This window comes from Onychomys torridus, chromosome 4 (genome assembly GCF_903995425.1).
Source record: "Onychomys torridus chromosome 4, mOncTor1.1, whole genome shotgun sequence".
Taxonomy (NCBI): Eukaryota; Metazoa; Chordata; class Mammalia; order Rodentia; family Cricetidae; genus Onychomys; species Onychomys torridus.
The window spans coordinates 126,157,834-126,172,317 of record NC_050446.1 but is presented as its reverse complement, the minus strand read 5'-3'; positions in this window follow the sequence as shown (position 1 = coordinate 126,172,317).

Sequence of the window (14,484 nt, the reverse complement as noted above, 5' to 3'; positions counted from 1 at the left end):
TGCCTGTGCAGGAAGATAAATAAGACAACTTCAGGAAGTCCCTGAAACTAAGCAGATCCACTAGGACCCTCCCTTCCAGAGTAAGAAATAAAAGCTGAGAGTCTCCCTCAGAAGGAAGCTGAGCTACAATGACTCTGAGACCAGAGTCTGGAAGATGTTTAGCTCAATTGAGGAACCTGGAAAGGACACTCTCCCACCTGTGGAGCTGTCTGCAGGCTGTGCAGTGCTTCAGGTTCCCAGCTTTGAGAGATGTCACCCATGCTGGGGTGGGCTTTGGTGATGCAGCTGTGTTTGAATCATTTCTGCTCTTGTGGGTAACCCCTCACCCATATTCCTGTAAGTGACCCCAATAAGACCCATTGGTTCACCAAGTTGGGTTTGATAGCATCCATTTTACTCTGTCGTGGGTTCCCTATCTGGGGGGAGTAGATGAGCGTGTTGCATCTCCCCAGCAGTTTTATCACACAGCAGCAGGGCACCCTGGCTTGCTATAGACAGCTTAGCTACACTGTGAGTTCACTTATCTCTCTGGCCCACAGCTAGATGCCATAAGACACCTTCACGTGTCACTGAACCAGCCTCCAGTGGCTGCATCTCATGTGAGACTGTGCCTGTCGGTGACGCTGATGTCTTCTCCCTGCCCAGCACCTGGTCTCTGAGTTGCTCCACAGACAGATGCAGGCAGATGAGCACATGATGGACCCCACACGACCAAAACACAGAAACACACGTGCAGCCAGCCATATACACATGCCAGCCCCAGACACAAAAGGGGCCCAAGCCACAGGCCTGCTCAGACACACCTTCCACAGGTGTGCAAGACCTGCGTGGGCACACTGGAACAGACATACAGGAGCCATAGGCCAGACCCACACACACATCACCCTCAGGCACTGGAACCTCTCCTTGCCAATCGACCTGGGACATGGGCCACCACAGCCAGCCCTCCCAGAGGACAACGCCTCTCACACACTAAGGTGCACACAGGAGCCATTGTCAGCCTGTCGAGGGCGGGAGGGCACCTCCTCACAGGCTCCCGGCAGGTTGGCCCCCAGTGGGGGTGGAAGTTGGCAGCACCTCCTGCCTGCCCAGGGTCCCCATGTTTCAGAGCACCCTGTCTCATCCTGTACCCCTCTGCTCTCGCTGGCCATCCTCTCCCAGCTCCTTGGCACTGACTGACCCTCCTCAAGGGTCTGTGGGGCTGATGAGCAGACTTTAGGCTGGGATTACACAAGCCCATGCTGTGTGACCTTGGGCTAATTGCTTCTCCACTCTGATTTGGTGTGTAGTTTAGGACAGTCAGAGCATAGGAAATAGGTACAGCCAGGCCCTGGGAGGCTGGGCTCCCTTCCCAGCTCTTAACCTTGGAAGTGGTAGCCATTTTCTAGTCTTCTCAGAGGTGGTCACTCACTGGCGTGCTAGCAGGCAGCAGGCCTTCAACTCATGTTGACCTTGGTCGTGATCTTGAAGGACAGAGGCTTCCACACTACTTTTTGTTCCTTTGACCATTCTAGGCCAAAGGCCTACTGTATGCCACTCAATGGGTGCCAAGTAGTATACCCTAAGCTGTTCTATCCATCTGGGCCACATTGACATACTGATAAGATGTTTGTTGACTGAATAGCAGATGGCAATTCAGAGACCTCCTCTGCTGGTCCCAGGCAATCCAGGGATGTCAGCTAAGAGTGGCCTGAAGTATGATGTCCCACCAGGACTAAAGTGGGGTATCTGTGATTCTGAGCAGGACATAGGGATGGAGCAGACAGAGGGGCCCATTACGTGAGCACCCCTCAAGGGGCTAAGATGGCCCCTCCCTAGGCAGCTGGCCCCAGCAAATCCTTTGATCAGAACCTCTTGGAAACCTGGCTTTTTTACTCCCATCTCAGCTGGTCCTGATAGCATCTACCCAGGTACAGACCCTCCACCTACAAACACCAGTGCCCTGCAAAACACCAAGAGCACCCTCATCCCCCAGGCTCACAGCCTAATGTCTTGTGTCCCCAACTGAGAACCCCTGGCTGGGAAATAGCCTTTAGATTCCCCAGTGCATACAGTAAGCATCAATGCATGGCTTGTTACTTTTTGGACAGATTAATCTCACTGACATGTCCTGTTCCAGTTTTCTGGAACCCTTTCCTACTCATCTTTATCTAATGAACTCCTATTCAAACTGCAAGACCCTGACAAGGAGCTGAAGAGGAAGCTAGGTCAAGCAGCGACTGAGGAACCAGAAAGTGGCTATTCTGCAAGGGTGTTGTGACACCCTCCACCCTGTGACTCTATTTGTGACCCTTCTGTGCCCATTTTACCTAGTATTTCAAATGCTGCTGGCCCCTGATTCTGCCTCCCTCTCCCCCTTTTGAGACAGTGTGTCCCAATGTAGCCCTGGAACTCACAGACATCCACCTGCCTCTGTCTCTGGAGTGTTGGGATTAAAGACATGCCCCACCATGCCCAGCTTCATTCACATTTTTAAAAGTTGTTTTAGGACCACACTGAACCTCAGAGGCCTCGTGAGTATTGTCAAGTGGCCCGAGAATACTCCTCAAAGCAGTTCCTTCTGGCATCTCACTTGTATCCATCCTGTTGCATGCAGCAGCCTTGGGAGCAACCCACTGGCAGCTCTGCCAGGGGATGATGGGCAGAGGTGCTGGCCCAGCCTTCCAGCCCACCCCAGACAGTTCTGCCCAGAGCCCGAGCCTCGGCCAGGGCCTGGCATGACCCCGGGGAGAAGCCAGGGCTCACTGTGGGGCCAGGCCGCCTGATGCCTTCACTTCTCTAAGAACACACAGAGGGAAACTGAGGCCAGGCCAGGCCTGCTGGGGCCAGGAAGCCCACCTGGAAAGTCCCTCTTCTTCAGGACCTGGCTGGGTGCCGTGGTACTGGGTGCCGTGGCACGAGGCTCCATCTCTTCTTCCTGAGATAGAACTCTCCAGAGGCGACATGGAGAAAGCCCCTCTCCGGGAGCCGGGTCCTCCATGCTGGACTCGGTGTTCCTCTTGTGTTAGGTCAGAGCCTGAGCCCTGCCAACCCTGCCCAGCTGGGCTCAGCTGCCTGTCCCCTTGTGCCACATAAGGACACAATCATAGTAGAAGACACAGAAGGGAGATTTATTCTCTGTGGCCATGTAAGGAAAAACAAATGAGGAGATGCAGTAATCCCTCAGTCCCCAAGTCCGTTTCCAGGGTCCTGTCATGAGTAAGGGTTAAACAGAGAAAGGCAGGAGGCCTGCATGGCATGGCTGTCCTGGCCATGGTGTGGCCCTGTCCCTCACTGACCCATCACTGTCTGGCTCTCCCACAAGGTGGTCTGAGAGGAAGCCTCTTCCTGGGAGACAAGCCTTGCCCCTCTCTCAGCAGGAGACGAGGGAAGGGTCCAGTGTCTTGGGGTCCATTGCGTCAATAGTCTGACGGTCCAAGGACATGTGTCTCTTTAGGATGTCCTCATTCTCTGCAGGACGGTGACGGAAGAGCTGTGGCAGTGGGGCAGGAATGCAGGGCAGGAGCCTGGGGCCCTCAAGGGTCTGAAGGTCCCTTGGCCGTGTCTCTCAGCCGGATGCTAGGTCCCGAGCCATCACCTTCTTCTTGGAGGCCAGGACTCCCTCTGGCTCACACTAGAGCCTTAGCCATGACGAGCTGGCAGCCTTGGCTCACTGCCGCCTCACCTTTCAAAGTGACTTAAACCCATGCACCATTTTAGGCAAGGTGAGGAGGCAGGGGAATACCCAGGTGCTTCCTGCCTGTGCTGAGTGACACCCGTCTCCCTCCATCCTCAGCACACAACACATGTTAATCCATTCCACAAACCCTAGCCAGTCTGCACTGAGCACAACTCCGGATTCTGCCCTTCAGAGCCCACAAGTGAAACGTGTGAAACAGTCTCCCCCAAAACAGTAATGTCAAATGGGGCCACCGGCTATGGAAAACAGACTCGGAGCAAACAGATCAAGTCTGTAGGAAGCAAGCAAGTTAGAGGACAGCAGCTGTCTGACTGGTACATATCTTCAGGACCGAGGGCAACTCGAAGGACTGGTGATGTAAAGGCCCCGAGGCAAGGGTGACCTTGACCCCCTGGGGGAGCAAAGTTGAGCCAAGTGTGGGCTTGAGGAGAGGAACTGAGACCCAATAGCAGAGATGGAACTGAAAAGCGGGGAGGGTGGGAACCAGGACGTCCTGGGAAGGGCCTGGCAGGCAGAGAGAAGGTGGGAGCCATGGAAGAATGCTGAGCAGAGGAAGGCCGTAAACTGGCTTCTCCCTTTACTGCCTCATGGGAGAAGTGAGAGTCTTAAGGAGGTAAAGCCCCTCACCCAAGGACACACAGACAAAACACGGCTGAGGTGAGATGTGAACTCTGAGACTCCCCAAAGCCAAATTCATCAAGTGCCCACGAGGCAGGCATAAGTCAGGCTGGGTGTTAGGGAGGCCTTCAGAGATGTCCTCTGGAGACTCTTGGTCCTGCTGGCCACCTGCCCCTCCCCCTAGACCACCCGCCACACCCCGCTCCCTGTGCACTGTGGATTCTCAAGGGTGAGACAGAGACAGCCATTTAGGGGGCCCCTGGGGCTAATAGTGGGAGGCAGTCAGGGACGGGGCCCTGGGCCTTGGCTCCAGTCCCCTAGCTCGCCAGGCCATCACTTTCTACTTCTTGTAAAAGAAAGAGGAATCGTCAGGGAGGTTTCGCTCTGAGCCAGCCACTCTCTTTCCAGTAACTGAGGCCAGGAACCCCCTCCTCCACCAAGCCTGGGACTGTGGTTGGAGACACCTGGGCCTCGGCTCCTTCCCCTGCCCTCTGCAGGAGCTGTGGTATTTGGTTTTCCTTCGACACCAAATAGAAACTGGCTGCGAGGCTCTCCTCCATGCGGTTGGAGAAGAAGCTGGCTTAGGCGCCTGGCCGGGCCATGAACCTTCTGCCGCTAAAAGCAGAGCTGCTTTTCAGTAAATACCATCACCGGAAAAGGAAGTTCCCTCCACTGTCACCACCACCCCCAGCCTCTCCCAACTGCTGTGTCAGCCCAGGGGAGGGAAACAACCCCATCTCCACCTCTCCCAATGGCACCCCCAGCCATCTGGGACTGCTCTGGCTATTGGATCCAGACATGGGACACTGAGGCCCAGATGCCTTTGATCCACCTGGACCGAGAACCTGACGCCTCAGTGATTGCTGACTCAGTGTTTAAAAGTCTCTTCTTTCCTTACTCCCCAGCCCTGAGATATTGGGGTCCTGGTGGGTGGAGCTACAGCTAGAGAGGAGACAGCCATCCTCCAGTAGCTTCACTGTGATCTGGGGGGCCTCTCTCTCCACCAGCTCCCCTTGGTCACCCTGTTTCATTGTCTCCATAATGGGGAGGGGGGTGACACCTCTGGACAGAACTCAGACTAGGGAATATGGATGTCATTCACAGACAGGGGGACGTTTGTTTATTTTATTGTGTTGTTTATTTGTTTATTTGTTTTGGTTTTTCAAAACGGGGCTTTTCTGTGTAGTCCTGAAACTCGATCTGTAGACCAGGCTGGCCTCGGCGCATGCCACCACCACCCAGCAAGTTTATTTCTTTATTTATATTTTGCATGCATGTGTCATATACATGTCTGTTGGAGTGTGTGTTTGCAAGCTGGAAAGGTGTGTGTGGTAGAGGGAATGTTTGTGCACATGTGTGTGCATGTGCACATAGAAACCCAAAGTTGAAAGCCCAGGTTTCTGCCTTGGCCACTCTCTACTTTGTGTGTTGGGTCAAGGTTTCTCTTTGGACCCAGAGCTCACAGATTTCTGTAGTCTAGCCAGCCTGCCTGACTGGGGGTGGGGGAGCACAGAGAAGTGGTGGGGTCTTTGGCTCAACCTCCCAATTGCTAAAATTAAAGGCAGTCACCACTCTTGCTCAGGATGGGTTCTGGGGATCTGAACTCCAGCCTTTGTGCTTACACATCGCACTTCATCCATGGAGCTGTCTCCCCAACCCTGCGAGGCTCGTTTGCTGTTGTTGTTTTGTTTTGGGTATTTTTCGAGACAGGGTTTGTCTGTGTAGCTTTGGTGCCTGTCTTAGATCTCGCTCTGTAGCCCAGGCTGGCCTTGAAATCACAGAGATCCACCCGGCTCTGCCTCCTGAGTGCTGGGGTTAAAGGCGTGCGCCGCCACCACCACTGCCCCACCATGAGGCTCGTTTTAAACAAAGGACCAGGGCATGGCTCTGAGAAGCAATGAGGCCGCCACTTCTCAAAGCTTCTGTTTCCCTGGATCAAGCAGGGACAGTGGACCCATTGCCATGACAGGATAATGAGGACCTCAAGGAGTCATCCTCTTCCTGGTCTCAATGGCCCCAGAGGAGACAGACCACAGAGGAGGAGGCCTCCTGCACAGCTCAGGCCCCCCGGGGAAGTCTCCTGCAGCAGTGCACACCTGAGTCCAGAGTGCAGACAGGGGCCATGAAGAGGACCCTCTCATTAGCCTTTCCGCAGAGGAAGAGTCCGAGGAGCCCCCAGAGCTTAATTCGTCAGAGGCTCTCCAAGGATACCTTGAGGTCAGCCTCTGTAGTCACAGGCTGATCTACAGCCCAGAAGGGATCAGGTACACTCCCTGTGCAGTTGCAGGAGGTGAGCACTGTGCTCTGTGTGTGTCAATAACACCCTCACCACAAATGGGGGAACTGAGGCCTGGGGAGGAGCCAGGCAGGATACAATGTGGCCCCATCAACCCCCAGCACTGTGCCCCTGAAGTTTCTAAGATGCCTCTGTGTCCTCATGTTACAATGAGTCTCAACATGTCCTGGGCAGAGAGAGTCATGTCATGTCTTTATGAAATATCCCCTTCCAAGATTATTGCAGACCCAAGTGCCCTTCCTTGGTCTCCCATTACCTCAACCAGGACCCCTACAGTAACACCATGGAGACACAAAACATTCCACTCCTAACCAAACCCACTTCCCACCCCAACCCTGACCCTGACCCTGGCAACCACTAATCTGTTCTCCATTTCTATAATTGTGTGGTTTCTAGAATGCTCTATAAATGGCATCACACAGTGTATAACCTCTGGTTTCGGCTTGTTTGGCTCAGCATAATCCTAAGGGCTGGTGTTTGCTGTGAACTTCGATGGCCTTTTCCTTGCACCCTGAGTGTGCCCTGATAGAGAGCTCATCCTATGTCACTGGTGGCCACAGGACACGGGCTGTCTGGGCTTCGCTGATCACAGTGCAGGTTTGAGGGAACACAAATCCCGTCTATGTCCAGGGCTCCCCTGCCGTGCCTCTGCACTGTTAAACCCTCATTTTGTTCTGGAAACATCTAGCCATGCTACTGCCACTCCAGAAACAGGTGGGAGTCTTCAGTTGCTCACTAGTCCTTGAGTTGAAGTTCTCGTCTTTTTAAAAACTTAGTCAAATATGCTGCTCCTGCCATCTGACTTTACCTTCACAGAGTCCCCGGAGCTGAGGGTGGTGGGCCCTTTCCCACCAGTCCCTCCTTTCTGTTCTGTCTTGTTCACTTCCTATTTGGGTGGTTGTTTGCAACAGGGTCTCAGAGGATAGGCCAAGCTGGCCTAGAACTTTCTATGAAGCCCAGGCTGGCTTTGAACACGTGATCTTCCTGCCTCAGCCTCCCCAGGGCTAAGATGACAAGCCATCATGTTCAGCTTTCTATTTCTTTGGTTTCGTGTAGACCAGGCTGGCCTCAAACTCACTGGACTCCTCCCTCTGCCTGTACTTCAGAGTGCTGGGATTCAGGTGCACACCGCCACACCCAGCTGGTGCTTTTTTTTTTTTTTAACTGATGAGTTTTTGTGTGAGGCTAGCACTCTAACATGGAGCCCCACACTCAGCCTCTGCTTTTTCATCTTTATAGGGGGACTTTTCTTTTTCATTTTTTTTTTTCTTGAGACAAGGTTTCTCTGTGTAGCCCTGGCTATCCTGGAACACTTCATGTAGACCAGGCTGGCCTTGAACTCAGAGATCCACCTGCCTCTGCCTCCTGAGTGCTGGGATCAAAGGCCTGCGCCACCACCACTGCCTTTTAAAGGACAGAGATTCTTTCACCTCTGCCCCTCCACCAGGCACTGGGGCTCCTGTTGAACCCCATCACACATTGTTACTGTCCAGGTGTTCTAGATCTGAATTCAGGTGCTTGTTCTTACACGGCAAACACTACCCACTGAGCCACCTTCCCAGCCCCTGATACTTCAATACGAGTGAGGTTTGGGTCAACACAACCACTTGCACTGCGATGCTTGATGCCAGCCATCTTATGGCACTGCGATGCTCGATGCCAGCCATCTTATGGCACTGCGATGCTCCATGGCCTGGGCACTGTTTTTTTTAGAAGGCCTCTCTTCTTCCATTGACAGGCCTTTTCGTCTTAGTCATGGGGCTCATCTGCTCAGGTCTGCTCCCGGCTCTCACTCTGCTCTGTTCATCTGTGTGTCTATGCTCTTCTATCTGTCCATCATCTGCTCACACTTAATGCCCTCACGGGCACAAGGCAGACAGACCTGACATAAACCTTTTCCCGGTAGGGAATCATGTGCTGTGTTTTAGTTCACTGATAAACAGGGAGACAAAATTCCTTTCCTCCCCATAATTCACTTAAAAAGAGAACACTGAGGCCGGCAGGATGGCCCAGCAGATAAAGGCACTTGCCACCTAGCCTGACAACCCACCCGGCACAAGGAGAGAGCTGACTCCTGAAAATTCTCCTCTGACCTTCACCCGTGAGCTATGGCATGCAAAGGAACTCTGTCTCTTTGTCTCTGTCTGTCTCTGTCTGTCTCTGTCTCTCTCTCTCTCTCTCTCTCTCTCTCTCTCACACACACACACACACACACACACACACACACACACACAAATAAAATGCAGTTGAAAAAGAGCAATCAGGCAGTGGTGGTGCACGCCTTTAATCTCAGCACCCAGGAGGCAGAGGCAGACAGACCTCTGTGAGTTCCAGGTCAGCCAGGGCTATATAGACAGACAGACAGACAGAGAGAACACCAAGCAGAGGACAGAGGTTGCAATAGGTAATTAGCTGCCCAGTCAGGGATTACATTTCCCAACTCTCTTTGCACCTGGGAACTATATGACCATCTCTGGCCAATGAACTACGAGGGAAGTGGCACTCTTGGCTCTCACTCTGGCTCTCCATGGTGCCCACCCCTTCAGTGTGCCCTTGCTGGCTATGGAACAGACATTGACTCCAGATGATCTTGGGGGGCCTATGGAAGATGGCTGAGTACCCATTCCTCCCCAGGTCCATCTAAATTTGTAATGCTACTACAGAGTCCCACTTTCAAGTCTGAAATTAAAAATACAATTTAGAAAATGTCCCTCTTAGCCAGGCGGTGATGGTGCATGCCTTTAATCCCAGCACTAGAGAGGCAGAGGCAGGTGGATCTCTGGGAGTTCCAGGACAGCCAGAGTTACACTGTGAGACCCTGTCTTGGGGAAAAAAAGAAAGAAAAGAGACAATGTCCCTCCTAGAAAACTCAAAACCTTTTACTTCTACATCACACTCATGGACCAGGAAATAGGGATATGGGGCCCACATACCTTCCTGTAACTAGGAAAGAAGCCCAGAGAGGAAGTGGGTTTGCCCCAGGTCACACAGCAGTTCCAATGGCTAAGGCAGCTGATTTCCAGGAGCCTTTGGGTTCTCTTCTTTAAGAACAGGCAAGTCAGAGCCTGCCAGCCCGGACTCCAGGTGGACAATTACAAAAGAAATCATAACTAATAATTCCATGTGTGGCGACTCAGAGCTTCCGGGCCTGGGCGGCGCCAGATTTAGAGAGAAGTAATTTCAAGACTTCTACCTTCATGAGACGTGAGGGGCAATTTAAACTAAGCGCCAATAAACACGCCTGAGACAGCCGTGACCTTTGCTACAAAGCACTCCTTTGCCTCCATAGGCACTCTGTCTTATGATGTGGAATCTGTCTGTGAGTTGAGGTTTTGAGAAAGAAAAAAATAAAAAGACCTGGAGGGATTTATGGGAAACAACAGTTCAGGGTAACAGGCCGAGTGGGTCAAAGAGCGTCGGGCAGAGGGAGCCACTGAGGAGGGGCAGAGGGAGCCACTGAGGAGGGGTGGAAGGCAGCCAAGGGTTCCTTGGCTGGACTTGTGCATCCAGGCACAAGCCTGCTCTATCGCATAGAGTCAGGAAGCCTCAAGCACAGCCTTCAGCACAGTGCCTCAATTTCCCAGACCCTCACTCATGTTCCATGTGATAACATGGTTTCAGAGTAAGGCGTTATGGGGACCTGGGGACCAAGGCACCACCTAGGCCCCAGCCAGTCCCTGCAGTGGTCTTGGGGTGGTCTGGGCTTGGCTTCTCAGAGGTTCCAGGTGCCTATGGTGGGCAGTGAGTGAGCATGAGGCCTCCCGAGGCTGTGAGGCCCTTAGGACACACTTTGTCACACCTCCCTCCGCTCCCCTGTCTCCTCTCTCTCCCGTGTTTGAAGCTCTAACCCTGGTCTCTTGCCTGTCCCCTCCCTTGTTCTGTCCGTCATCCTAACCTGTGCATTGCATTCTCTTGCCCTCTCAATCTGCAGACTACAGGACTCCTGTCTCTCTTCCTTGGTGGACACAGTGATCAAGTCTTCCCAGCATGCATTGTGTCTGGCTTGACTTTCACTGACTTCCCAATATCAGGAAAGCTTAAGTGGAGCCCTTCATTCTGAAGCCCTGGGGCAGGACTTCACAGCCTCAGCACCTTTAATCACTCTCTCGCCTCTTAAGGGCAGGCTTGACCCAAGTGTCCCTCAGGAACCTTAGCATAAAGGAGAGATGGCAGTAGACAGAAAAGTCACTTGGTCCCTCTGCCTGGACATGTCCTGGAGGCCAGGCCCTGGAGACACAGACTCCGCAAGCAGAGTTAGCTTGGGAACAGCAGCAGCCCTGTGCCTTCTGTTTTTGACCTGGAATGTCACCCTGTGCTTACGTGTCCACTCCAGGGGCGTAAACAGAATTGCTGTCCCTGGAGATGGAAGCAAACACTAGATGTTCCTGTAGGGATCAGGTGGTAGGAGCTGACTGGCTAGCTCAGAACTGGCTAGAAGGCTTTCCTGTAAGGGTGACATGAATGCTGGGCTCTGAAGAGTGAGTAGGAGTTTGCAGGCATGTAGTGGCTGACAAACACCCCACCCAGTTCCCTATTCCTGTTCCTTCCAGATGGGACACATCTGTACTTGAGGACTTAGCCAGCTGGGGCCACCAACTTCCCCTGCAGATCCAGAAGGCTGGATCAGCCCTCCATTGCTGACCCATTCTGAGTTCCATTCCCTGGTGGTAGCACATTTCATTTGTTTCCCTTTGGGACTTGGCACCACTCTGTTCTGGGGGCCTCCCAGGGTCACCCGAATTCCAGGAGAACTCAGACCATCCCAGTGTCCTCCATGGAACAGTGTGTGCAGCATGGAGCCTCTGGGCCTTTGCATTTGCAGAACTGATCCCTAGGGTGCTCTTTCCTGAGCCTTCCCCTCCTTTGGGGCTCAGACCAAATGTCACCTTAGAGAGGCTTTTCTGGCCACCCAGTACAGCAGCCCTTTGTCCCAGTCTGTCCCCTGAGTCTGCGTGTTCCTCTCTCGTCTCCCATGAAGGTCAGCCTGTCTCTGTGGCCTGTCTGCACCATGACCTCATCCCCAGGAGGCCAGGGCCTGCTTCATGGCCTCTCCCCCACTCCTGTGTGGGCACACAACAGCCACTCAGCAGATTTTCACTGGGTGAATAATGGAGACTTTGTGACTCCTTGGTTTTTCTTTTAAACATTTTTACACCTAAAATTCAGTTTATTTATACAGCGTGCTTTTATATTTTTAAAAATCTTTTTCTACTGAGACTAGAGAGATGGCTCAGCAGTAAGAGTGCACACCGCCTTTTCAGAGGACCTGAATTCAGTTCCCAGGACTGACTGTAACTCCAGCTCTAGTGGACCCAACGCCCTCTTCTGGCCTCCAAATGCACCTGCACTCATGTACACATGCTCTCACACAGATGGACACATAAACACACACATAATTAACAATAAAATAAATCTTTGAGAGGTGGTTTGGGACAGGGTTTCATTATGTAGCCCTGCCTGGCCTAGAATTCTCTATGAACACAAGGCTGGCCTCAAACTCATAGATATCGCCTGCTTCTACCTTCCTAATGCTGGGGTTAAAGGAGTGTACCTGAAATAAATATTTTTTAAATCATTTTTAATGTTAAAGCTCTAGTTAAAACTCCCATTGGCTTCCTTCTTTGGACAGCTCCTATGGAGACAGGAAAGGTCCTTCCATGGGAACCCACAACTTCACTCTGAAGACTGACTAGGTGAAACTCTCCCTCATCACTCAGGGTAAGTTAAATTCGGACAACTTTGAGGAGTTCGTTCTCTCTGTCCACCTTTATGTGGACCTGGAGAGCAAAACCAGGTCACCAGGCTTGTATAGGAAGCTTCTTTACCTGCTGAGCCATCTCACTGGAGCCAAACTCACTGTGTGTTTTGTTGTTGTTTGGTTTTCTGAGACAGTTTCCTCTGTGTAGACCAGGCTGTCCCAGAACTTGCTCAGTTGACCAAGCTGGTCTCGAACTCAAGAAATCTGCCTGCCTCTGCCTCCTGAATGTTGAGATTAAAGGTGTGCGCCACTGCCACATGGCCCCGTGTGTGTTTTAAATTAATTTTTTGACAGACTGAACTCATGTAGTTTCATTATTGGTAGGGTGAGGCTGTTGATTGGAGACTCTGGCAAGTTCCCTGTGTTACCATCTCAAGGCTGACTCTTCCACAGGACACCACAGCTTGGCACTCAAGTCCTCCCCATGATTGGATGAGGCCCATCCACCCTCCTAAGGCCCTCCTTCTTTCTTGTTTTCAGGACAAGGCCTCACTACAATCCCCAAAGCAGAATTTGCAATCTTCCTGCCCCATTCACCCCAGTGCTGACATCACACATGTGTGCCTGGTACTGGGCTGGCCATTTGTGTAGGCTTTAACCACACCCACAGTGGCCCTTCACAGCAGCAAGCACAGGCACCTTTGACCAAGGAACTGACCACCACTGTCCAGCCAAGGTGACATGTGAAACTAGCCAGCACCGCACCCTGGTTATTTATGCTACTTGCAACTGTGAACTGGATTTGACCCAATAGTCACACATACATGAACACATGTGCACACACCAATATCACACACACATGCACACATGTGTACACCATAACATCACACACACATGGTCACATGTATGCACACCTCAACATCAGACATTTCTATGTCAGAACCTGAAAGCTACAGACAGACCACTGAGAGAGCTCCAGATGTGATCGTCACCTTTCATTTTGTGTCTCTGGACAGTCCTGGCAGATGTGGTAAGGAGGAGGAAGACAGCTGGGCAATCCAATCTGCATGAGACGGAGGCCCCACACCAGAATGCTTTATGTCAGGGCATGAAGGACCAGCCATAGGTAAAGTGCTTCATACCCTTGATCACAGACTGACACACTCTAGGACATGTTTAGAGGCCCACTCTACACCCGCAAGGACCTCCAAAGGGAAGACATCGAGCACAGCCGAAGTTGGTGCTGAGGTGTTGCCTCAAGCAATAGTCACACTCTCTGGACAGTCAGGTGAAACAATGCAAGCCCTGTGGAGACTCCAGTCAGATCCAGTCAAGGGACAGTGATTCCTCACCACAGGAGCTGCTCTCAGTGGGGATCAGATAGATGTGCACCAGGAGGCATGGCACAGATGCTCACGGCCTTTGTCGTAACCAGCTCCTGACAAGAACCTACCGAACACACAGAGACACACACACACACACACACACACACACACACACACACACAGAGATACACAAATGACTACAGGCACAGTGGACACAGACCTATACCTGCCATCTTACTCACCCACAGGAGTAGTAGTAACTGGAGAGTGTCCCTTGGTTCTGGTCACACAGGAAGGCTTACTTATAGAGGGATTCTTCGAGTAACTGCTTGTGACCTCAGCATTTTTGAACTTGAGCTAAGGTTCTCTGACAAATCTGAGCTAAAATAGGGCATCTGTGAGAAGAGAATGGCTGGAAGGCCAGGTTCAGGGCCAGTCAGTCAGTCAGTCAGCCACCTGTTGACTGGTGAACCTTCTGGGTTCTGTCTCTGAACATCTGCTCTCAGAAACCTAGCTGCAAGGGATGCTTTTGAGCATGAGACTAGCAGATGCATTGCCAGTAAGGAAGGTGGGCAGGCTCAAAAGACGGAAGCCCAGAGTACCATGGGCTGCATGGCTTGTGCCTGTGGGTGGGTGTTTCTCTAAGGAGCAAACAGAAGAGATGCTTCAAGTTGCAGAAAACATGCATTTTGGTTTTCCTGTGAGGCTATCTTCCAGAAAGGCCGTTTTGCATCATCTATCTTTTACTTGAGTTGATCTGAGTTGCAGGTAATGTTTGCATATTGCTGTCTGAATTTGTGCTCTCCTGATCCACAAGAGCAAACATCTTGCAAGCTTATCTCTATGCCATTTCTCATGAGTTAACCCT